The following is a 25,256-nucleotide window of genomic DNA, read 5'->3' as shown; positions in this document are numbered from 1 at the left end:
CAGTCGAGACTAATAAGAAGCAGAGAACATCAACCTCAACTAGATCGGCGGATTAGGCTGCGGCTGCGGAATAACCCAGCCAGACGCAATGAGTCTTTTATGCTGGAACTGTCGAGGGCTTGGGTCGGACTCGACAGTTGGCGAGCTTCGCTAGTTAGTGAGGTTCTTCCGACCTTCCTTCCTCTTTCTGTCAGAAACGAGGATGAACAATACTAGGGTTCAAAATTTCATGTGGTCTCTCGGATACTCGGGTAGTTTTGTTGTGAGCAGTGTTGGTCTCAGTGGAGTTCTGGCTTTATTTTGGCAGCATCAATACACTGTCTCTCTTAAGGGTTTTAACTCTCATTTTATTGACGTGCTTATAGCACAGCAAGAGTGCGCCCCGTGGCGTGCGAATTTTGTGTATGGTGAGCCTCGCCGTGAGTTGCGTCACGAATTCTGGAGGTTGTTATCTCGGCTGCGGTCAGAATGTAGGGGACCGTGGATTTGGTGTGGAGATTTTAGTGAGGTTCTTTGCAGTGATGAACATCTTGGGATTACTGATCGATCGGATGCTCAGGTGTCTCAGTTTCGTGATTGCTTGGATGAATGCGGTTTGGTGGATCTCGGGTTTGTTGGACCAAAATTCACATGGAATAATAGACAGGCTCGTGATGGTCTAGTGAGACTCAGGCTTGGTCGAGCTGTGGCCAATTGTGAATTCATGGAGTTGTTCAGCAATTTCAAAGTGGAAAATGTCATCACTTCTACGTTTGACCATTTTGCAATTTCTATCAATCTATCTACCCTAGCTGAGGAGATGCGGGCAACACCGGTGCAACAACAATTTCGTTTTGAAGCGGCTTGGCTACAAGCACCAGAGTATAGGGAGGTAATGGAAAAGGCTTGGGTTGATGGGCAGGATAATTCTTTGTCCCTGCAATCCACATGTGATAACCTAAGACGTCTTGCCATTTCTCTTAAGAGGTGGAGTCATGTTTCCTTCGGATCTGTTCATAAAGGAATTCTAAAATTAGAGCGTAAGTTGAAGGAACTTCGGTGTTCATCGCAGCCTAATACTCTTGAGATACGAAGGACTCAACAATCTCTATGTGAATTATTTGAAAGGGAAGAGGTAATGGCACAACAAAGATCAAGAGTCGATTGGCTTCGGGAGGGCGATAGAAATACTGCTTTCTTTCATGCACGGGTTTCAGCGAGGAAGCGTACGAATAGAATCACTAGCCTTTTCCGTGATGATGGATCCAAGTGTGAACACATGGACGAGATCAAAGGTATGGTACACCATTTCTATGGTAATTTATTCAGTTCGGAGCCATGTCCTTTTGCTTCTTCCGTCCTTGATGCTATTCCTCCTAAGATCACTGATGAGATGAATGAGGCTCTTTGCAACGAGTATACGGATGATGAAATTAAAACTGCTTTGTTTCAAATGGGTCCCATGAAGGCACCGGGTCCAGTTGGTTTCCTGGCTCTATTCTATCAAACTCATTGGGACTTCCCGCAGAAGGAGATTTGTAGTGTTGTCCGAAGTTTCTTGAATGGTGGATCCATACCCACTGGTTTTTGTGATTCAGTGATTGTGCTCATTCCGAAGATAAATAATCGACAACGTCTCAAGAACTTCCGACCAATCAGTTTATGCAACGTCCTATACAAGATCGCCTCGAAGGTACTCTCAAACCGTCTGAAAGTTTTTCTGCCGGAGGTGATTTCAGAAAACCAAAGTGCATTCATTCCTGGTTGCCTTATCACGGATAATGCTCTTATTGCTTTTGAAAGTTTACATACGATAAGATCTCAAAAAGTGAAGAAGCCTTACTTTGCCATTAAGATCGATATGATGAAAGCTTATGACCGTGTGGAATGGAATTATCTTCGTGGATGCCTATATCGTTTGGGTTTTACTGAATCTTGGATACAATCGGTTATGAGGTGTGTTACTTCTACTCTCTATGCTATCCGGGTCAATGGAGATCTCACAGAGCCTGTCATACCAACCAGGGGTATTCGTCAAGGTGATCCAATCAGCCCCTACCTTTTTCTTGTTTGTACTGAAGGGTTGGCATGTCTGCTTAAACAGCAGGAAGACCAAGGAGTGGTACATGGTATTAAAAATGGTCGACTTGGTCCTCCTATTTCCCATTTACTGTTCGCAGATGATAGCATTTTCTTTTCAAGAAGTGACAGGAGGAGTGTGGAGGCTTTGAAAGAAACACTTCATCTATATTGTCAGGGGTCTGGTCAAAAGATTAATCCGGATAAATCTTCTATATTCTTTGGTAATGGTTGCCCAGAGGTGATCAAGAATGAGGTTAAACATAGTCTTGGTGTTTTTAATGAGGCTCTCCAGGATTCATATCTTGGTATGCCAACTGAAGTGGGGCGATAACCTACAATGACATTCAGATATTTGTATGATCGAATGTGGCAGCGCATCAATGGTATGTCTGATCGACCTTTATCTAGGAAGGGACTGGAGATCTTATTAAAGTCTGTGATTCAGGCGATTCCTACATTTGTGATGAGTTGCTTCCTTATACCTCTTGGTTCATGTGAGCAAATGAGGAGAGCTATTTCTGATCAGTGGTGGGGCTTTGCTGATGGTAAAAGGAAAATGCATTGGATATCTTGGGATTGGCTGACATGTCCAAAATCTATGGGTGGACTGGGCTTCAGAGATATGAGCATGTTTAATCAAGCAATGTTAGGCAAACAATGTTGGCATTTACTCACAGAATCAGATTCTCTATGTGCTAGGGTCCTTAAAGGACGTTATTTCCCAAACTCTGATTTCTGGGATGCAAAATGTCCACGATCTGCTTCCTACACATGGCAGAGTATCCTTCATGGCATAGAGCTGGTCAAAATTGGAATCCGTTGGGTGTGGGTAATGGTTCTACAATCAAGATTCAGGAGGATAATTGGATCCCGGTGGTGAATTCTCAGTTCTTGCATTTGCTTTCTCCTATCTCGGTTGGCCAGAAGGTTAATTCTCTTTTTGCCGAGGATGGTTTGCATTGGAATGAAGAGTTGGTTCGGTCAGTCTTCGATGTTGCAGTTGTGAAACAAGTGCTTCAACTTCCTATCAGTCGTTTTGGTGACAGTAATTTTGTTTCATGGCCACACACTCGTTCTGGTACATATTCGGTCCGTTCAGCATATCATTTGGCTAGAATGACAAAGGTTTATTCCTCCCGCAGTATCACAGGCCGTGGTATGTCTTCTACTCTCCAATGCGAAGCCAATTCTTGGAACAAAATTTGGGCGATCAAGGCACCGGGGAAAATGTTGACAACTCTACGGAGGTTTGCCCATGATTGCCTCCCAACTGGGACGCAGCTTCACCGGAGACATATTCCTGCATGTAAGGTTTGTGTCCACTGTTCTGTTGATGAGCTTGTTGAACATGCTTTGCTTTTTTGCACCTATGCACAAGCTATTTGGTCTGATATCAAAGATTACTTCAACGTGCATCTTTGTCAGCAAGGATTCACAACTTGCAAATCATGGATTTTTGATTTCATGGCCCGATGCGATGACCTTGCAGCTACAGTTTTAGCAGACACATGTTGGCATATTTGGGATGCTCGTAACAAACTCAGAGAAGAAAATATTCACCAGCACCCGTCTAGTCTTGTTCTGAAAATCAAAGCATATGTTGACATGATTGTGGAGCACTTTTTCATTACCACACCTAACCATAGGCGTGAACCCTCTTCAACAACATCTTGGGTTCCGCTGCCGGCGGGTAAGGTGATGATAAACGTTGACGCTGCCCTCTTTACCAATACGAGGAGCATGGGGGCAGGTGTAGTGATGCGAGATCATTTGGGCGCTTGCATTGTTTCCTATGGTATTGGTGTTCCTGAAGTTTTAAATCCTGAGCTAGCGGAGGCAATTGCTATTAAGAGAGGCTTGCTATTTGCTTTGAGTGAAGGTCTTCAGGAGGTTGTTCTCGCTTCAGATTGTTTGACGGTGATTCAGCGTATCAATTTGTTGAACATGGATCGATCTCTTTGTGGTCCTGTGATTCAAGACATCAAGCATCTTAGAACTTCTTTCAGTACATGTTCTATATTTCATGTGCGTCGTGAGCAAAATGTTTCTGCACATTTGTTAGCTAGATCTTGTAATCAGCTAGGGTGTCGTGTTTGGCGTGGTGTGTCTCCCGAATGCATCTAGAAATCTATTTGTATGGACATTAGGCCATAATATATAAAGTGGGTGTGTTATAAAAAAATCCAGCATCGCACAGGAGGCGATCACAGCATGCCAAACGCCGAACGACATACGCGTTGCCCGCGCTAACTTTATTAAGGAACCACCCAACGTTAATGCATCTGATTGTCCGCTACTCACGGCCCACCACGCTAGTTTTTCATAAGAATTACCCATGACATTAAAATTGACAGGCCCGAGTACATAACACCCACCTGATAGGGGGCCTTCGTTATCGGGGGCCCGGGGAGCCGCCCGGCTCTGGCCTGGGCATGGTCCGGCAAGGGGCAGACGTTGCTGGGACGCGCATGCGAGGTACTTTTTCCTGTTTTATTCTGCGCATAACTTCTTTCTTATTAGTATGCGTGTTCTGCATATTTCTTCCCAGTTTTCAAACGTGTCTTACTTTGACAACAGTATTTAGCTTGGTTTTAACAGTAGCAACGAAGCGACAACCAACCAGTCATGCCATGCAGCAGGCCGCTTGCTCCACACATGGGATGGATAAAAGCAACCGCCGGGAATGGCCAATCCACTACATGCAATAGTTAAAACAACTCATAACTTTTCATGCATGCACATGGGTAAAACAATCCAAGAATCAATCAATAAGGCTCTCCTTGGTATCCGAAATGCTATTTCCTCCGTCACGATTTAGAAGGCGTGTTTAAAAATTCTTTGGAACTTAGGTGGTTATCAATTGACTATAAGATGGGTTGAAAGATAGCATTCACACTATGCATGCATATAGAAGTAGTATAACGGAGTACTAATTAACTACTAGGAATAAATGCAATGCGCCTTAAACCTTGTCTATTGTGGAAATACACGTAAATTTAATTGTGTCTTCTAAACCGTGATAGAGCGAGTAGTTATAGACAGAGAAAAATGGATCGGGGGAGTACAAGAAAATATCGAGGGAGATGGGAGATGCGCCTCGGGGTGAGAACGTGGGATGCGTGGTGGTCTTGTTTTTCTTTTTGGACAAGCAAATGCACTGAGGTGCCAATTCATTCAGCTCATAGTGAAAGTACAAAGAGAATTACATAGATCTGCTAAAGATATAGAGAAGAAGAGTAGCAGAATCTAGAAGAGAGAACTGAAGAAAGTGAATATTCTGTTAGATAAAACGAGGTCAACGAGACACGAGAGACAAGGATTTTTACGTGGAAACCCTTGCGGTAGAAAAGCACGGACGCACGAAGGCGTACTCACTATGAGGGTGGAGTATTACAAGCACGAGACGACATGCCGTCTTTAGGTGCGACTACAAGGAGTATATATGAGGGGCAATACATGAGAGTCCTTGTAGGACAAGTAAACGAGTTGTACTCGTACGCGTCGGTACAAACGCAAAGGTCAACACTATATGTACTACGTCTAGTCCAATACGGTAGAATTTGGATCACAATTTAACAATCTCCACTGATGGGTTTATAGTCCTAGGATAGGGTCATAGGCCTGCCCTATGGGTCCTACCCAAGGACTATCCTTCATAAATGATAAGGCCCTTAGTCAGTTCCGACTGAATTAAGGACTTCCCATCATCCAGTCGGTGACGATTCCTCCATCATCTAGTCGGAGATGAGCATTCGGAGCGTATCAAACTTACCGACTGGATTCCACTCTGTACATCGTAACCCCCCTGGAGGGCAACGGTCATACGTTTCCATGTACCTTTATTAGCATTTAAGACATACGTTACCTGTAACGTAGGCATTTATTCACCACTACTCCACCCCTGTGCACCGAACCGTTGTGAAGGGCAGCGCACTCTATATAAGCCGCCCTTCCCCACTGGTGCAGGGGTTAGCAATTCACTGTAATCCATATTCCACTCGACAACAAGCTCCCAAGAGCACTGAGACGTAGGGCTTTTACCTCCACCATAGAGGGGCCTGAACTCATACAACCTCGCCGTAGCTAAGGCTCTGCCCATCCTTTCATACCCTACACATCTACTGTCAGACTTATACCCACGACAGTTGGCGCCCACCGTTGGGCATGGCGTCTATCGAGCTATGATGCAAATGGTTTTTTGTTCAATCTTTGGCAGCAGATCGACGACAATCGCGAGAGAGATCGTCTGGTGGAATTCCGACCATCGCGCCATTCAAAAGGATCAGGGAGGTATCCATTTCATATATTTGTTTTGCAATAAATTATTTAACAATGAGTTTGTCTTTTCCTCCTGTAGGATGAGACTCATCAATATAATACATGAATCGTTCATGAAGAAGAGAAAAAGGGGCAGGGACAAATCATTCCCCATATTTCTTGCCTTCTCATGGGATCATCATCAGTGATGGCCGCAAAAAGGCCACTGACGCGGTCATCCCTTCGTCTTCAACCTCGTATACGACGTCGTCGAGCCGTCACAGCCACCGACGCCGTCCGCCCGTCTCCATCTTCGATGCCCGGTCCGGCCCGCTCCACCAGTGTCGAAGTGTGAGTCCGACTGGCACACAGCTCCGGCTCCGCGACAGTGAAGCATCGACCTTACCCTTGGCTGCGCCGGCATACATCACCGGCGACTGGACTGCAGCCTGCCTCTCGTCCTTGTCGTCGCCTATCAGCTGCGGACTGGTTCCGAGCAGATCGGCAGTTTCCACCGCGGCAGAGCTTTCCTGACTCCAGGCTGCCTCTACAACTCTCCTAATTTAAATTCCGTTTGAGTAGTTGACTGCAGGTCATCTCCAGCGACGTCGCCTGATCCAGATCTCTGGACTTAAATGAATAGTGGACCTCCCACGATTTGGCAATAAACGACATGCAGGAAGATAAATGGCTCGTGGAAGAAGGAAACTTCCATTGCAATGAGTAGCACGGCTTGAATTCTTGCTTAATTAGCGCTGGTAAGCGCTAACACCTTTTGCATGCAGGTCCTAAATGTGTGCAATTCCTTCAATGCGGTGGTCAAGGTCGTGGGGTCATGTTTGCATGCAAGGCTGGAAGCCGAATAGAGCTGCCCACCTCCAGCGAGCAGGTTCCACGTCCGATGCTACCTGAACGCCTCTGCGTCACCATTATGAGAGATGCTTCTACAACACTCACACGCCCCACGCGTCGCCGCTCCGACGGATGCTTCTACAGTACTTAGACGCCCCGCGCATCACGACTCCAACGGATGCTTCTACAACACTCTGACACCCTGCGCGTCGCCATTCCCATGGATGCTTCTAGAATACTCAGACGCCCCGCGCGTCGCCACTTTGTTGGATGCGTCGTCATCACTCGGCCGCCCCATGCGTCGTCACTCGACTGGACGCTCCTTCGTCACTCAGCCGCTCCTGTGCCATCAAACAGCTAAGTCATTCTTCATATGTTGCATTCAATTGAATAGTTGTTTCTGCATCACCGAGTGTCGAGGAAGTCGGACATGACGTCCACTCAGAGGCCACGCCACCGAGTGTACCTATGTGCTCGGTTGTTTATTTTTATGTGAGAACACTTCAATTCCGCTTCGTTTGGGTCCAGTACTCAAACAAGTTCAGTCGGATCCTGCACTCTGTTAGACCCTTGTTGATCCCGAACCAACAAGTACCTAGCGCACCCAGCGGGTGTCAATGGGTGTTATTTACACAAATTATTTTAGCAAACTCATATTACTTTTATAATTTTTTATGTTGGTTTGTGAAATTTTTCATACACAGGTTACGCGATCACTCGACGCATCTGTGCGCCATCTTCGTCACTACTCAGGCTCGGTCACCGCAACGATCATTCGTGCGTTTTCACGTCTTCGGAAGCCCCTTCGATGACGTAGTGGACACGGCCACCCCGTGTGCCGTCAGTGGGTCGGACGCCTCCTCGACATACACCACTTGGCCGTCCCGCGCGTTGCCACTCAGCCGGACTCGTCTACCTCACTCGGATGCCCCGAGCATCGCCACTCTGTGTGGCACGTCTTCATCATTCGGCTGCCCCGCGCACCACCGCTCAGCTTAGCTGTGATTCTGTATCGCCTAAGTTAAAAACAACTCGGAGTGCGGACATGCTCCACACTCAGGGGCTTAGCTGCGACTCCGTATCGCCTAGGTTAAAAAAAACTCCGGGTGCGGACAAGCTCCACACTCGGGGACTTAGCTGCGACTCTGTATCGCCTAAGTTAAAAACAACTCCGAGTGCGGACATGATCCACACTCGGGGACTTAGCTGCGACTCCGTATCGCCTAAGTTAAAAACAACTCCGAGTGCGGACATGCTCCACACTCGGGGGCTTAGCTGCGACTCCGTATCGCCTAAGTTAAAAACAACTCCGAGTGCGGACATGCTCCACACTCGGGGACTTAGCTGCGACTCCGTATCGCCTAAGTTAAAAACAACTCCGAGTGCGGACATGCTCCACACTTGAGGACTTAGTTGCGACTCCGTATCGCCTCTCCACTCTTAGAGACTTGACTTTGATCTAGAAATCATATAATGCAGATACAACAAACATTCAACATGATGAGCTTTGGATGACTTAAACCCTCTGCCGGACTCATCTAGTCCAACAGAGGCTCGGGGACTACACCCAGTGGGTGCACTTAGCGTGCCCCCACTAGAAGAAAAAACAAAAAAGAAACATTCTGCTTGGTCAGGTCCACCAACAACATCCAAGTTCTACAGATTCAACAGATTCCAACCGACTACCAGCAGTCAGTCAGAGTCTCAAGATCCTGTTGGTCACTCGGATCTACTTCAATTCTTAAGTTCACTCGGACGTACTACTCAGCGGAATCGATCAGGGCGAATGAGGAAGACTTCAATCAACGCATAATTTTGCAAGGCCCTGAAGCACGTTCAAGTTTGGTCTGCTGCTACAAGATTTACATCGACACCTTCACCACTCGGACCCTGATCCATTCGGGGGCTAATGACGGGGATATAGCCCTAGGGTAGGGTCATAGATCTGACCAATACGTCCTACCCAAGGGCACCTCATTACTAGTTTAAGGACTACAGGGGAAATTCCTACTGGATCGTGACAACATGTAATCCACTCGGTACGGATCCACTCAGACAAGTACAGTCCATCCACTCGGATGACAGTCAACCACTCGGCCGTATGACTCACTCGATCATGCAAATACCAACAGTCGGCAAGACATCTGTAGTGGGCTGACATTATGGCATCAATGCCCCATCTTGTAACATAAGAGGTGAGGAGGTGGCACACTCTATATAAGCCACCCCCCTCCACATAGCTAGGAGGCAACTTCTCCCCCTCGGGCTCATTCTTTCCCTAGAGCTCTAGCTCTCTCTCTATACCATGTAACTCATGTCCATGACAGATAAAGTAAAGCCTCTCCGGAGCACGAGACGTAGGGTTGTTATCTCCACTTTGAGAGGCCCGAACTCGCTAAAACCACCGTGTCACCCATGTGCATCTTGATAGATCATGCTCTGTTATCTTACCCCCTTTCTATTGTCGGAATCGTTACCACGACAGTTGGTGCCCACCGTGGTAGATAAAAACTCGAAGTTCTTCAGACCCCTGGCGACGCAAGCAGTCAACAGCGGTCTCGGGGACTACACCCAGTGGGTTCACTAAGAGTGACCCCACTGGCATGAAGCTCAAACAGGTCCGCCCTATTGAGATACATAACAAAAACAAGCCTATGAGGCTACTACTACCCGACCTGAGTAAAATTACTCTCGGGGACTAATCCAGTAGGTGCACTTGGAGTGCCCCCACCGGTAACATTCGAACAGATTAGTTTTGATCTGATCAACTTAAAGAAAATGTATATAAAGACAACTGCCGGTGCAAGCACTCGACAGAAGTCTCGGGGACTACACCCACTGGGTTCACTAAGAGTGAACCCACTGCAAAATAACCATCCTGCATACGAGTATATTGCTTAAACACCCAGTGGGTTGCAAGGGGAAAGCAAATACTTACTAGCCCACTTACTCGGATATCTTCCCGGAGTTCCAAGATTCGCTTGTACACAGACGCGATGGAGTCGTACGCTCTCTTGGCATCACCCGCCATCAACTCCGCCTGCACCATGGCCCCCTTGGCAGCTCCCACCTGATCTTCCGGAAGGCGCTGGGCGTCGAACTGGACGGTCGACGGACCTGGCACCACAAGAGACTCCTTGGGCATCCCAAGTCCTGCTCCAGTCGGTTCAGCAACGATGAGCGCCGTGTCAGTCAACGGCATCGTCTCGGTTGGCGGCGCTTCCATGGCGGGAGTAGTAACAGACGGAACAACCTCAAGGACAAGTGCCGCAGCTTGCTCGGACCTCTTCTGATCGTCCTCCTCCACATGGATCACCTCTGAAGGAAGCCCGACCAAACAACGTGAGACCACAGGAAAAAGGACAAGACCAAAGACAGAATTCGTGAAACAATGATGTAAGCTCTCAGAGTCGCCACGACGTACCTTGCTGGGATGTGACAACGTTTTCCGTATCCATGGGATCGTCCCCCTGGCGTGGCAGAGAAGTGGCGAAGGTGGCAGCTCCGTCGAGTAAAATTCACTCGAGCAATAAGCATGAGTTCAATCAAATACTCGAAGAAGATAGAAGAACAATACACTGACGCTGAGGCGACGGGAATGGCGATCCTCATCCGCGGCAAAGCCTTCCGAGGCTTGGATCCACTCGGTTTGGCCACCTTAGAGGGCTGGCCCGCGAGCTCAGCAGCAGAGTCCCTGGTCCTCTTTGTGCTCCGAGCACTCGGAACCACGGGAGAAGCTGGCAAGGCACTCGGAACCACAGGAGGAGCTGGCGGGGCACTCGAGGCCGCTGGAGGAGCCGACGGAGCCACGGGTTCGTGGCGGCGTTTAGTTCGAGGCTCTGGTGGTGGGGGTGGCGAGTTCTGTTCCTCATCTTCCCCCTCTTCTTCTTCGGACTCCTCCTCCGTCTCCCCACTGTCGGAGACGTACTCAACGCTCTCCACGCTGCCCTCCTGGCTGCCTTCCTCTTCCTCAGCCGGATTCCCGTTCGAGACGGGAGAAAACCAGTTGGTCCATGCCTGCACGAGATACAGTCGACAACACCAGACGTCAGACAGTGATACAAGAAAAAGCGATAAATCTAAGACAATCGTGTGCACTCGACAAGTTATACTCACCTCATTCGGAGGAGGGTTGTCCGCGCGGAAGGGCTTCACTCGTCGGGCTCCTCTCGGGTTGTCGCAGGCGCCTGTGATGTTGCGGACCCACGACGTCACAAGCTCCCCGGTCAAGCACTCGGGTTAGTCCGAGTGGAGTCCTCAGGCCCCGCGTAGTGCCACACGGCGTGGTGTCGAGCTTGCAAAGGCTGGATACGCCGACCCAGAAAAATCTCCAGCAAATCTATGCCAGTGACTCCCTTTCGGACGACCTCTACCAGCGCATCGACCAGAGGCTGGATCTGGATCTTCTCCATCTTCGTGAGCGCAAGCTGCCTAGGCGGAGCCGGACGGTCTAGGCTAAAAGGTGGCAGTCCAGTTGCGGCATTCGGACACGCAACGTCCTGGCAGTAGAACCAAGTCGATAGATAGTTCCTAACTGATTCAGACAACTGAAGAGCGGGATAGCTTCTTTTACTTTTCGTTTGGAAGCCTAAGCCTCCGCAGAGCTGGAGGAGGTGAGTTTTGTCGTCTGACTGGCTAAGTCTTTTGATGGTTTGAGATCTAGCAGAGAAGATGTGCTTGAAGAGCCCCCAATGGGGAGGACAACCGATAAAACACTCGCACAGCACGACGAAGGCAGAGAGATGAGCTATTGCGTTGGGAGGAAAATGGTGGAGTTGCACCCCGAAGTGGTTCATTATACCTGTGAAGAAGGGATGAGGAGGCAGAGAGAAGCCTCGGTACACGTGACTGAGCAGCAGGACGCGCTCCCCCTCCTGGGGTGCCGGCTCCGTCTCGCCCTCCGCCGGCAGCCTCCACATCTTGTGCTCGATCATGCCTTGCTCCACCAGCTCCAGCATGTCCTCCTTCGTCATCATGGAGGGGAGGAAATCCCCCTGGATCCAACCCGCCGGCAGTGCTCGGTGCCGCCGCTGAGCAGGAGCCGCCGCCGCCTTCTTCTTCTTCCACGCCTCGAGCTTTCTCGTCTGCCCCTTCGTCATGGTGGAGGCTATAGATCCGCGGGGGAGGAGGGGAAGGAAGGAGCTTGGGATGCGCGGGAGTGTTGGGGAACGTCGCATGGGAAACAAAAAAATTCCTACGCGCACGAAGACCTCTCATGGTGATGTCCATCTACGAGAGGGGATGAGTGATCTACGTACCCTTGTAGACCGTACAGCAGAAGCGTTAGTGAACGCGGTTGATGTAGTGGAACGTCCTCACATCCCTCGATCCGCCCCGCGAACAATCCCGCGATCACTCCCACGATCTAGTACCGAACGGACGGCACCTCCGCGTTCAGCACACGTACAGCTCGACGATGGTCTCGGCCTTCTTGATCCAGCAAGAGAGATGGAGAGGTAGAAGAGTTCTCCGGCAGCGTGACGGCGCTCCAGAGGTTGGTGATGATCTCGTCTCAGCAGGGCTCCGCCCGAGCTCCGTAGAAACGCGATCTAGAGGAAAAACCGTGGAGGTATGTGGTCGGGCTGCCGTGGAAAAGTCGTCTCAAATCAGCCCTAAAACCTCCGTATATATAGGTGGGAGAGGGGGGGCCTTGCCTTGGGGCTCAAGGAGCCCCAAGGGGTTCGGCCGAGCCAAGGGGGGAAGGTCTCCCCGCCCAAACCGAGTTGGACTTGGTTTGGTGGGTGGGAGTCCTTCCTTCCCTTCCCACCTCCTTCTTTTTTTTCTCTTTGATTTTTCTTCCAATGCGCATAGGGCCCTTTTGGGCTGTCCCACCAGCCCACTAAGGGCTGGTGCGCCACACTCAAGGCCTATGGGCTTCCTCGGGGTGGGTTGCCCCCCCCCCCCCCGGTGAACTCCCGGAACCCATTCGTCATTCCCGGTACATTCCCGGTAACTCCGAAAACCTTCCGGTAATCAAATGAGATTATCCTATATATCAATCTTCGTTTCCGGAATATTCCGGAAACCCTCGTGACGTCTGTGATCTCATCCAGGACTCCGAACAACATTCGGTAACCAATCATATAACTCAAATACGCACAAAACAACGTCGAACCTTAAGTGTGCAGACCCTGCGGGTTCGAGAACTATGTAGACATGACCCGAGAGACTCCTCGGTCAATATCCAATAGCGGGACCTGGATGCCCATATTGGATCCTACATATTCTACGAAGAACTTATCGTTTTGAACCTCAGTGTCAAGGATTCATATAATCCCGTATGTCATTCCCTTTGTCCTTCGGTATGTTACTTGCCCGAGATTTGATCGTCAGTATCCCCATACCTATTTCAATCTCGTTTACCGGCAAGTCTCTTTACACGTTACGTAATACAAGATCCCGCAACTTACACTAAGTCACATTGCTTGCAAGGCTTGTGTGTGATGTTGTATTACCGAGTGGGCCCCGAGATACCTCTCCGTCACACGGAGTGACAAATCCCAGTCTTGATCCATACTAACTCAACGAACACCTTCGGAGATACCTGTAGAGCATCTTTATAGTCACCCAGTTACGTTGCGATGTTTGATACACACAAAGTATTCCTCCGGTGTTAGTGAGTTATATGATCTCATGGTCATAGGAACAAATACTTGACACGCAGAAAACAGTAGCAAGAAAATGACACGATCAACATGCTACGTCTATTAGTTTGGGTCTAGTCCATCACATGATTCTCCTAATGACGTGATCCAGTTATCAAGCAACAACACCTTGTTCATAATCAGAAGACACTGACTATCTTTGATCAACTGGCTAGCCAATTAGAGGCTTGCTAGGGACAGTGTTTTGTCTATGTATCCACACATGTAAATGAGTCTTCATTCAATACAATTATAGCATGGATAATAAACGATTATCTTGATACAAGAATTATAATAATAACTATATTTATTATTGCCTCTAGGGCATAATTCCAACAAGGAGGTCGCGAGAGAAGCGAGGCAAGTGCGAGCTATCTGGCGAGTGCAACAAAAAACCCTCGCTGTAGAGGTTTAAATAAGGTTCCGACTGGGTCACTAGCAGGTGGCCCCGAAATCTTATCCCCCGACCGATTGCTCCGATATTAGTGGAGGAGATGAAGGCGTGGAAATCGAGGCGGCAGATACTACTCGATTGCGATGTCGTCATCCCCGCTGAGCGCGCGACAACCAAAATTTGAGGATCCCAGAAAATCCGCCGCTGTCAGTTGACTGGTCACGTCAAAAGATTCCACGGAAGCACTCGGTCCCTGATGGTTCGTTTCACAGATACATCCACTCGGATCACTAGTCAAGAAGATAAAATGGATCGAGGCAGACAACGCCAAAGTCGCATCCATACCAGTCGGACCCGTACTCCAAGCATCGCTTGTTCGTTCCAACCCCAAGACATTCGGGGACTAATGATGGGGTTATAGTCCTAGGGTAGGGTCATAGGCCTGCCCTATGGGTCCTACCCCAGGACTACCCTTCATAAAGGATAAGGCCCTTAGTCAGTTCCGACTGAATTAAGGACTTCCCATCATCCAGTCGATGACGATTCCTCCATCATCCAGTCGGAGATGAGCATTCGGAGCATATCAAACTTACCGACTGGATTCCACTCTGTACATCGTAACCCCCCTAGAGGGCAACGGTCATACGTTTCCATGTACCTTTATTAGCATTTAAGACATACGTTACCTGTAACGTAGGCATTTATTCGCCACTACTCCACTCCTGTGCACCGAACCGTTGTGAAGGGCAGCGCACTCTATATAAGCCGCCCTTCCCCACTGGTGCAGGGGTTAGCAATTCACTGTAATCCATATTCCACTCGACAACAAGCTCCCAAGAGCACTGAGACGTAGGGCTTTTACCTCCACCGTAGAGGGGCCTGAACTCATACAACCTCGCCGTAGCTAAGGCTCTGCCCATCCTTTCGTACCCTACACATCTACTGTCAGACTTATACCCACGACATCCACCTTGAGAAAAATTCCCTCCAGTAGTCGAAGGAAGTGAATAACTCCATCCAAATCAGCATAGACACCTTGTTCCTCAAAAGTCGAAAGGACTAGGAAAAATACCAACTAAGCCCGAGCAAAGCTCAAACTTATTGGTAGGAACTGGCTTTGTCATCATATCAGCAAGATTATCATGAGTACTTATCTTGCATACCTTCAAATCACCTTTAGCAACAACATCTCAAACATAGTGAAATCTGACATCAATATGCTTTGTTCTCTCATGATACATTGGATTCTTTGTAAGATATATAACACTTTGACTGTCAGAAAATATGGTAGGGCAAGATGAGTCTCCACAAAGCTAAGTGTATAAACCTCTCAACCAGATAGCTTCTTTGCATGCCTCAGAAATAGCCATATACTCGGCATCAGTAGTGGAACAAGACACAATAGACTGCAAAGTTGCTCTCGAACTCACAGCACAACCACCAATGGTGAAAAGATAACCTGTGAGTGATCGCCTCTTATCCAAATCACCAGCAAAATCAGAATCATCAAAACCAACAAGTCCATCTCCAGTTTTCCCAAACTGTAAATAAGCATTAGAAGTACCTCGCAGGTATTTGAAAATCTAGTGAACTGCTTTCCAATGCTCTTTTCCAGGATTAGCCATGTATCTACTAAAAACACTCAATGCATAAGATAAATCCGGACGAGAACAAACCATGGCAAACATAAGTGAACCAACTGCACTTGAATAGGGAACTCTACACATGTACTCAATATCTGCATGTGACTCAGGACATAAGGCTGATGATAATTTGAAGTGTGCAGCTAACGGAGTAGTTACTGGCTTGGCATTATGCATATTAAAACGACAAAGAACTTTATCAATATATCCCTTCTGAGTTAGATACAATTTTCCACACGGTCTATCTCTGGATATTTCCATGCTAGGTATTTTCTTTGCTCCACCCAAATCCTTCATCTCAAATTCATTACTCAATTGCTTCTTTAGTTCATCAATCTCTGACATGCTCTTTGCAGCAATTAACATATCATCATCATAAAGGAGCAAATAAGTAGCTGAACCATCGATAGTTTTCAAATAAACACAGCTATCATATTTAGACCGATTGAAACCTTGAGAGACCATAAATGTGTCAAATCTCTTGTACCACTGTCGAGGGGATTTCTTCAATCCATAAAGAGATTTCTTTAACTTACAGACAAGGTTTTGTTTTCCAGGAATAAGAAAACCTTTAGGTTGTACCATATAAATATCCTCTTCTAATTCTCCATGTAAGAATGCAGTTTTAACATCCAATTGTTCAAGCTCAAAATCATCCATGGCAACAATACTAAGTAAAGTGCGAATAGAGTATGCTTCACAACAGGGGAAAAGACTTCGTTATAGTCAATACCTGGAATTTGGCTATAACCTTTGGCAACTAACCTTGCTTTATATCTTGTCTCCTCATTGGGAGAAACAGCTTCCTTTATTTTGAAAACCCACTTGCAACGAATAGGTTTCTTCTCTCTAGGTAATGTTACTAAATCCCAAGTGCCATTCTTTTCAAGTGATTCTTTCTCATCATGCTCAGCATTCATCCACTTATTACGATCACTAGAAATAATAGCCTCGGAATATGAAGAAGGCTCAACATTACCTTCAATTTCTTCTGCAACAGATAAAGCAAAAGAAACAATATTGCACTCCTCAATTAACCTTTCAGGTGCATTGATACCCCGCCTAACTCTGTCACGTGCGACATTCCAACCGGGTGGAACAATAGGCTGATTTGGTGTGACATGTTCATCATCAAAGACGGGATCGTCATGTGCATCAACATTTTACTTTTCAGAAGTATCACCTGAATCAATAACATGCTCCACCTGAACAGTAGGCTGCTGAACAGTAGTCTGTTGTTCACTCTCAACAAGAACATTAGTAGATGCAACATCATGTAACATATCAGATTCATTAAAGATAACGTTTCTGCTAATAACAATCTTGTGTGTTTCAGGATTCCACAATTTAAAACCTTTAACACCAGATTTATAACCAAGAAAAATGCACAGAACAGCCCTAGGCTCCAACTTTCCATTATCAACATGAGCATGAGCAGTGCAACCGAAAACTCTCAATTGTGAATAATCAGCAGGTGAACCAGACCATACCTCAATTGGAGTTTTCTTATTAAGAGGAATAGATGGTGAACGGTTGATGAGATAACAAGCAGTGGAAGCAGCTTCAGCCCAAAAACGCGTATGCAAACCTGCATTAGACAACATGCAACGGGCTCTAGAAATAATGGTCCTGTTCATACGCTCAACAACACCGTTTTGTTGAGGAGTATAAGGAACGGTGTGGTGTCTGTCTTGGGGCCCACTCGGTAATACAACATCACACACAAGCCTTGCAAGAAATGTAACTTAGTGTAAGTTGCGGGATCTTGTATTACGGAACGAAAGAGACTTGCCGGTAAACGAGATTGAAAGAGGTATGCGGATACTGACGATCGAATCTCGGGCAAGTAACATACCGAAGGACAAAGGGAATGACATACGGGATTATATGAATCCCTGGCACTAAGGTTCAAACGATAAGATCTTCGTAGAATATGTGGGATCCAATATGGGCATCCAGGTCCCACTATTGGATATTGATCGAGGAGTCACTCGGGTCATGTCTACATAGTTCTCGAACCCGCAGGGTCTGCACACTTAAGGTTTGACGTTGTTTTATGCGTATTTGAGTTATATGGTTGGTTACCGAATGTTGTTCGGAGTCCCGGATGAGATCACGGACATCACGAGGGTTTCCGGAATGGTCCGGAAACGAAGATTGATATATAGGATGACCTCATTTGATTACCGGAAGGTTTTGGGAGTTACCGGGAATGTACTGGGAATGACGAATGAGTTTCGGGTGTTCACCGGGGGGGCAGCCCACCCCGGGGAAGCCCATAGGCCTTGGGGGTGGCACACCAGCCCTTGGTGGGCTGGTGGGACAGCCCAAGAAGGCCCTATGAACCATAGATAGAAAATCAAAGAGAAAAGAAAAAAAAGGAGGTGGGAAAGAAGAGAAGGACTCCACCTTATCCTAGTTGGACTAGGATTGGAGGAGGACTCCTCCTCCCTTGGCGGCGCAGCCCTTGGGGCTCCTTGAGCCTCAAGGCAAGCCTCCCCTCCCCTCCTCCTATATATATGGAGCTATTAGGGCTGATTTGAGATGACTTTTGCCACGGTAGCCCGACCACATACCTCCACGGTTTTACCTCTAGATCGCGTTTCTGCGGAGCTCGGGCGGAGCCCTGCTGAGATTAGATCACCACCAACCTCCAGAGCGCCGTCACGCTGCCGGAGAAATCATCTACCTCTCCGTCTCTCTTGCTGGATCAAGAAGGCCGAGATCATCGTCGAGCTGTACGTGTGCTGAACGCGGAGGTGCCGTCCGTTCGGCACTAGATCGTGGTACGGATCGCGGGACGGTTCGTGGGACGGTTCGCGGGGCGGATCGAGGGACGTGAGGACGTTCCACTACATCAACCGCGTTTCTTAACGCTTCTACTGTGCGATCTACAAGGGTACGTAGATCGGAAATCCCCTCTCGTAGATGGACATCACCATGATAGGTCTTCGTGCGCGTAGGAAAATTTTTGTTTCCCATGCGACGTTCCCCAATAGTCTGACAATGCCTTCACACTTGCAATAATTCCCAAATTGCTTAGAACAGAATTTCATACCATTATCAGTGCGAAGTAGTTTTACCTTCTTTTCAGGTTGCCTCTCAATCATAATCTTCCACTCCTTAAAAGCTGAGAAAGCTTGCCATTTATGCTTTAAGAAATAAGGCCAAACTTTTCTCGAATAATCAATAATCAACATGTAACTAGCACCACCTAGTGACTTTTTGCGAGATGGTCCCCATAAATCAGAATGCACATAATCAAGAATACCTTCAGTTGTATGAGTCGAAGTGTCGAACTTCATCCTCTTGTGCTTGCCGAAGATACAATCCTCACAAGATTTCAATTTTCCAATTTGATATCCTTTAAGAAGACCTCTCGTATTTAACTTTGCCAAACCAAGTTCACTCATATGTCCAAGACGCATATGCCAAAGGTTAGAAGCATCACAATCAGAATTCTTTGAAAAAACCAGAGTAGTATTACCTGAAATGGTAGAACCTCAAATGTAATAAAGACCATTGGTCGAACTTAAGTCACATTTCATCACAATGAGAGAAACTTTGGTGACCTTCAAAATGCTATATCCACCTGAATACTTGTACCCCTTTGCATCAAGGGCACTCACGGAGATAGGATTTCTCTTCATCTTCGGAATATACCGAACATCTGTCAAAGTTCTGATTATGCCATCAAACATCTTGATTCGAATGGAACCTATGCCTTTAATCTTGCATGGTGAATTATCAAAATCCAAAACGGAACCATCAGAAGTAGTAGAATCAAAAGTAGTAAACCAATCTCTATGCGGGCACATATGAAAAGTACACGCGGTGTCAAGTACCCACTCATCATTGTTCTCAGCACATCCAGCAATAACAACAAGAGCATCATTGGAACTATCATCACGAGCAACATTAGCAGAATTTTCACCTTGTTTTTTACCTTTCGGTTTATACGTACCATTCATCTTTTCCTTGTTCTGCAACTTGAAACATTCCGAGATGTCATGCCCGTCTCTCTTGCAATACCTGCAAAGACTGCTTCCTGTCTCTGGGTTGCGACCGGCCCCTCTGGCCGTTCTTACTTTTGCCTCGGTTTCCATTATGTGAGTTCTTCTCCTTTGTCCCGCCATGAACAGATATTTCCTCGGCTTGGGATGAACTTGAACCATCACGAGGCACCATTAATTTCATCTTCTTCTTAGAGTTCAAAGATTCATAAACTTCATTAAGTGTGAGAGTATCACGACTGTACAGTATGGTGTCTCGAAATTGGTATAAGAACATGGCAGTGAACAAAGTAACATTAAAGCAGTATCTTCTTCATCATACGTAACCTCCATTGCAGCTAGATCGGATATGATCTCTTTAAATTCTGAAATATGATTTAAAACATTACCTCCCTCGGGTAACCTGTGCATGAATAATTTTTGCTTCAGATGCATCTTGCTAGTGAGATCTTTGATCATGCAAATCCCTTTCAGCTTTAACCATAGAGCGGCGGCAGTTTTCTCGCTCAAAACTTCCTCCAACTATTATTATGCAAATGGAGTTGAATTTGTGACAAAGACTTGTGTTCCCTTCTTTTCTCCTCAGCGGTCCAATCCTCAATTCTATTCTTCCCAAAACTATCCAGTGCATCATCATAGTCAGCCTGCGCCAACAACGCCCGCATCTTGACTTGCGAGACGGTAAACCTTGTATCATGGTCCAGCAGCGGAAGAAAATACTTCATGGATGCCATAAGTAGATAAATCTATGTACTCAAAGCAGTACAAGCCGGCAGAAAATTCTTAAAGAATTAATATGTCGATGAAACGAAATAGGATAAGTAGCACCTGGTAGTCGTAGCAGTTGACCAAGAAGAAGAAAATAGCCGTGTAGCGCGACGTATACTAGTACTAGTGGCTTCACGTGAACGACAGCAGCAGCAGCTCCTCTCATGGGGTTCTACAGCGGCAACAGCAGCAGAAGCTCCTGTGGTGGTTTGATTGCTCTCTGTTGATCTGGTCTTCACGTCCCGATCGGAAACAGCAGCAAAGACGGATTGGACGACGCAACGTACAACAGAACAGCGGCGGCAACTGAGCGAAGAGCTGTAGCATCGACTTCACGAGGGATTTGTATGCTGTGTACGATTAGAGATTCTGTTGGTCTCGACTTCATATAGCGGCTGTTGCGGAAAAATGAATTCCAGTTGGAATCGATGGAACGCCTGGCAGCGGACGTAACCCTAGCTCCTCTAGTCTCAAACGAATCTCGTATCTGTAGAACCTCAGCACTGATACCACTTGTTAGATAAAACGAGATCAAAGAGACATGAGAGACATGGATTTTTACGTGAAAACCCTTGCAGGAGAAAACCACGGACGCAGGAAGGCGCAATCACTATAAGGATGGAGTATTACAAGCACGAGACGATAGTCCGTCTTTAGGTGCAACTACAAGGAATATATATGAGGGTCAATATATGAGAGTTCTTGGAGGATAAGTAAACGATTGTACTCGTACGCGTCGGTACCAACGCAAAGGCCCACAACGTTTGTACCACTGGCGGAGCTCCCCGGTGGGCAAGGTATGGCACTTGCCATACCTTGATTTGGAGAAAAAAAATTAATACTAGTAGTGCTAATAACTAATGACTCAATGTTTCAATTAACACAACCAAAAGAGGCCAGCCTGGATACCTGGTGCGTACCTGTCCCGTGCCCACCACATCGCTGGATGACTTAATGACTTGATGGTTTGTTATATTTCCTCCGTCACGGTTCAGAAGACACGGTTAAACTTGCGTGCGTTTTTAAAATAAACAAGGTTTAAGATGCGAAAGCAATTATTCTTATTAATTAGTACTGGTACTACTCATGCATGTTTCATCCCAATTTACTGCTCAAGCATTAGTATTAGTATTTTCTCAGTTGATTAGGCGCATTAGCATCTACACCTGCTACATCTCACAACCAATCGGTAATTACCTTGATCCGAGTGATTTTTCAAGCGTGCCCTCTAAACCGTGACAGAGAGAGTATTGAGCGAGAGATCTTCAAAAGTATTGAACTTGATAAAATTAAGTAAGATTTTCAGAATGAGGGTAGAGCATTGACATTACCTGGGTCTTCTAGACGTCATTGAAAGCTTCATTATCGGTATGTTTTAAGTTGTTTTTTATTTAAACATGTTTACATTTTTATTGTATTTGGTTTTTATTTGTAATGTGTATTGACTCTTTCGATTTGCATTAAAAGAATTCTTTTCTTAAAACTTCGCCACACCTTAATTTTTTTTCGTCCTCCGCCTCTGGTTTGTACTACGTCTAGTTCAATACGATAGAATTTGGATCACAATTTAACATATTCGTTTCTTAGCTCGAGCTCAGATGCTCTCGAAATCATTGTCCTTCGCCCGCATGAAGTTCGTTCCCTCACGGCTCGGGCATTTTCCTATTCCACTCTGAGCCATGCCCATGAGCGGTGAGCCGGCTTCCGTGAGGACCACCCGCCCCAGCCCTCCATAACCACTGCAGCCCGCCATCGTGCTCCCCTGCGCAACCAAAATTACCAGACAAAATTCCTCATCGCCGCCGGCGCCGCTCCCTTCGCCCTTATTCGTCTGCTATCATGTCTGACATGTCTTCCTGCTCACTCTCTCACTATCCCAACAGACTTCACGACACAAAGATTGGAGACAAGGCGGGTCGTCGTTTCTAAGAGTGTAGACAATACAATGTAAGCAAATCTGAAATTTCTCGGTTTGTTCTTGCTTTAGATCTATGTTCACCGATCCTCTGAAATACAGTCAATGACTATCACAGGTCCGCCTGCGCCGTTTCTTTGATTTCTAGAGGGCGTATGTTAAGAGGCCAACTCTGCTTCAGCTTGCCTGTGCTCAGCAGCAAGCCGGCGTTCGTCCATGCTGCCAACCTACCCATGTGCAGCTAGGAGATGGCGGAGGGCAAATAGTTACCCCTCCAATATACGTGCATATCCTGTCTTTGCCACCGATGCAGAACGAGCTGGTCAATCATGTCTTGAAGCCGGTTGCTGAAGTTGCAGTTGCCCACAATAGTAGTACACTGTTTCATACTGTATATCCATTACAGTACCTTTTTCCCGGTCCTGTTTGGATGCATGGATTAGAGTTAGTTTGAATTAGTTTGTACTGAACTAACATCAAAACATCCAAACATAATTATTACATTTGATTAGATACATCCAACTCACCTAAAAGAACTATTATATCCAAGAGGTACTCCCTCCGTCCCAAAATAAGTGACTCACTTTATACTAACGGTGTACTAATGTTAATACAAAGTTGAGTCACTTATAACGTTAGTATAAAGTAAGTCACTTATTTTGGAACGGAGAGAGTATTTTTTTAGGTTAGAGTTAAGTGGGTCCAGAAAAAATTAATTTCCCGCATCCCCACCTGCACCGATCCCGTCTCCCCCATCCATCCCGCTTCCGTCGCCCCCATCCATCCCGCTCACCGTCCTGCCACCACAGCCATCCCATCCGTCGGCCCTACTCTGCAGCCCGGCCAGCCTCCCCATCCACCCGACCGCACCTGCAGATGCCCAAGACGTCCTCAACAAGGCCCCAAGCAAGGCTGCTGTCGGCACCAGCCCCACCCTGTTCCTCCGCCTCCAGCAAGGCCCCGAGCAAGGCTGCCGCCAGCACCAGCCCCATCCCGTTCCGCGAAAAACGAGCGAGTTGGATTTGTCCGCATCCCGAGCATCGAGCGGACGAAGACGATTTCGGGAGCAGCTGGGCTCCGGGCTCCGGCACTGAATCGACACTTATGTGAAGAAAGACCATATATATTAGGCATGTTTGGGACTGCTTCCATTTATCAAAATTAGCTTCACTTCATCAAATTCACTTTGAAGCAGTTTCATACAGAAGCTATAGCACTATCAAGAGAATGTTTGCCTTTCATTTAGCTCCAGCTTCAAGAATAGAAAATTTGGTGGAAACAATCTATTTGATTGGTTGAGGGGAAAAAATGAAGGGGTGTCTACTTACTGGTGGCAGTGGTGGGTAATTTTCCCCCAACTCCAGCTTCTAGAGTTTTTTGGAACACCCCCTCACGAGCTTCATAAAAACTTTGAAGTTGTACACCAGATTTTAGTTTTTTTATGAAGCGGCATATGGTGAAGCTATCCCGTTTGACTTGTCTTTTCTAGAACAGAGCTGAATTTTAAGAAGCAGAGCAGTCTCAAACAGACTCATAAGGCAATAGATCCGGGCCCGTAGGTGCGCAACCTGAGCGGGCCGTAGAGGGCTCACAATATTTAAGGCCCCAGAAATTCGGTGCGCACATGCCAGCTTTGCTCTTAATGCTACAATCCATCAACGAATCAGCCAGCCAGAAGCCGATTGTTCCCCTTGGATGCAGGCCCATCTACTATATATTATCCGGAGTACTATCTACTATCTACTCCCTCCATTCATAAATATAAAACCTTTTAGATACTTTAAAATATATCTATATATATTCATATATAGTCTACAATGAAATTTTTGAAAGGTCTTATATTTTGAAACGGAGGGAGTATCTCTCTAGGGAAAATCGGAAGAGGAAGTGCAAGCATAGGCTGGGCCCGCAGGCTGTAGCATGCATTTTTCTACATGAATCTACTGTGCTGGTCTGCAGGACACTGCAGCACAGTACCTGCAACAGATAAAGTAACATGAAATGTTTTATACACGATTTGTGTAAGTTAGCATTTATCTTTACACCACGCATAGTTGGTTGGTACAATACATATAATATTTTTTGCAATGCTTATCTTTGATTTTTCTTACTCTAGTTATTGAAACTCAACGTGAGATCATTACTAGCTATCCCAAAAGACCTAATACTTAATTTGTAACCAATTTTGTGCATCCTACACTAAAGTTATCAGCTAAACTTTTTTCTATTAAATTCAGTAACTATATTAAAGACCGACAACCACATCTGATTAAACTGTCGACGACATCTATTTAAACTCGGCAACCATGTGTATGCATTTCGACAACTATACCGTTTTAACTTGACAACAACGGCTCTTGGAATATGGAGCTGCTAGAGAACTACTTCATGCCGGCTAATGTAACTGAAATCTTGAAGATTAGAGCATTGCCAAGGCCTGGGGAAGATGTTGTTGCATGGGCACCTGCAAAGATGGGGGGTATTTACGCTGAAATCTGCTTATCTATTTGCCTTTGAGGAGATCAACAGAGAAACTGCGGTGTCGTCGAGTTCGGCGCCTCATGGGAGCAGAAGAAGCTGAAAATATATATGGAGCTGCAATGTGCCACCAATAGTGATTTATTTGAATGAATGGTGATTTTTTTTTGCTTGGAGACTATCGATTGATTCATTACCAACCTAGAAAAACAAACATAAGATTGGGCTTGA

The 25,256-nt window shown here is 46.5% G+C and overlaps 1 long non-coding RNA gene across 1 annotated transcript; it reads left to right on the top strand.

Annotated features, from left to right (window-relative positions):
* Positions 1–22,308: 22,308 nt before the first annotated feature.
* Positions 22,309–23,083, top strand: LOC123412383. Its single transcript, XR_006613488.1, has 2 exons — positions 22,309–22,579; positions 22,666–23,083. It is a non-coding gene; the product is annotated as an uncharacterized LOC123412383 (long non-coding RNA).
* Positions 23,084–25,256: the final 2,173 nt, after the last annotated feature.

This window comes from Hordeum vulgare, chromosome 7H (assembly GCF_904849725.1).
Source record: "Hordeum vulgare subsp. vulgare chromosome 7H, MorexV3_pseudomolecules_assembly, whole genome shotgun sequence".
Lineage (NCBI taxonomy): Eukaryota > Viridiplantae > Streptophyta > Magnoliopsida > Poales > Poaceae > Hordeum > Hordeum vulgare.
This window is presented reverse-complemented; position numbering and strand designations above follow the sequence as displayed.